Raw genomic sequence first — 1,130 nt, 5'->3', positions numbered from 1 at the left:
AAAATCAGTGCCATGTCTCCACCCACTAATAAGAAAGAGACACAATCGTTCCTGGGTGTAGTGGGTTTTTGGAGAATGCATGTTCCAAACTACAGCCTCATTGTAAGCCCCCTTTATCAGGTGACACGGAAGAAGAATGATTTTATGTGGGGTCCTGAGCAGCAGCAGGCTTTTGAGCAGATTAAACAAGAGATAGCCCGTGCCGTGGCCCTGGGGCCAGTACGGATGGAACAGGATGCGAAGAACATCCTCTACACTGCTGCTGGAGAGAAAGGTCCCACTTGGAGTTTGTGGCAAAGAGCCTCAGGAGAGACCCGAGGCCGACCCCTGGGATTCTGGAGTCAGGCGTACAGAGGGTCTGAAGAGTGCTACGCTCCAACTGAGAAGGAGATCTTAGCCGCGTATGAGGGGGTTCGGGCTGCTTCCGAAGTAATCGGTACAGAAACACAGCTCCTTCCGGCACCTCGACTGCCAGTGCTGAACTGGATGTTCAAGGGAAAGGGTCCCTCCACCCATCATGCTACTGATGCCACTTGGAGTAAGTGGATTGCGCTGATGACGCAGCTAGCGCGGATAGGGAATCTCAACCGTCCAGGAATCCTAGAGGTGATCATGGACTGGCCTGAAGGCAAAAAGTTTGGAACACCGCCAGCAGAAGAGATATCACGTGCTAAAGAGGCCTCACCATATAATGAACTACCAGAAAATGAGAAGACATATGCCCTATTCACAGATGGATCGTGTTGCATTGTGGGGAAACACCGCAGATGGAAAGCCGCTGTGTGGAGCCTCACACGACAAGCTGCAGAGGCCACTGAAGGAAAAGGAGAATCGAGCCAATTTGCAGAGGTCAAGGCTGTCCAGCTGGCCTTGGATGTTGCTGAACGGGAGAGGTGGCCAATGCTTTATCTTTACACTGACTCGTGGATGGTGGCAAATGCTCTATGGGGGTGGTTACAGCAGTGGGAGCAAAACAACTGGCAAAGAAGGAGTAAACCTATTTGGGCTGCTGAGCTGTGGAAAGATATTGCTGCCCGAATAAAGAATAAGGTTATAAAGGTGCGTCACGTAGATGCCCATGTACCCAAGAATAGGGCTACTGAAGAACAGCAAAATAACCATCAGGTAGA

This window comes from Meleagris gallopavo, unplaced genomic scaffold (genome assembly GCF_000146605.3).
Source record: "Meleagris gallopavo isolate NT-WF06-2002-E0010 breed Aviagen turkey brand Nicholas breeding stock unplaced genomic scaffold, Turkey_5.1 ChrUn_random_7180001957315, whole genome shotgun sequence".
Lineage (NCBI taxonomy): Eukaryota > Metazoa > Chordata > Aves > Galliformes > Phasianidae > Meleagris > Meleagris gallopavo.
This window is presented reverse-complemented; position numbering follows the sequence as displayed.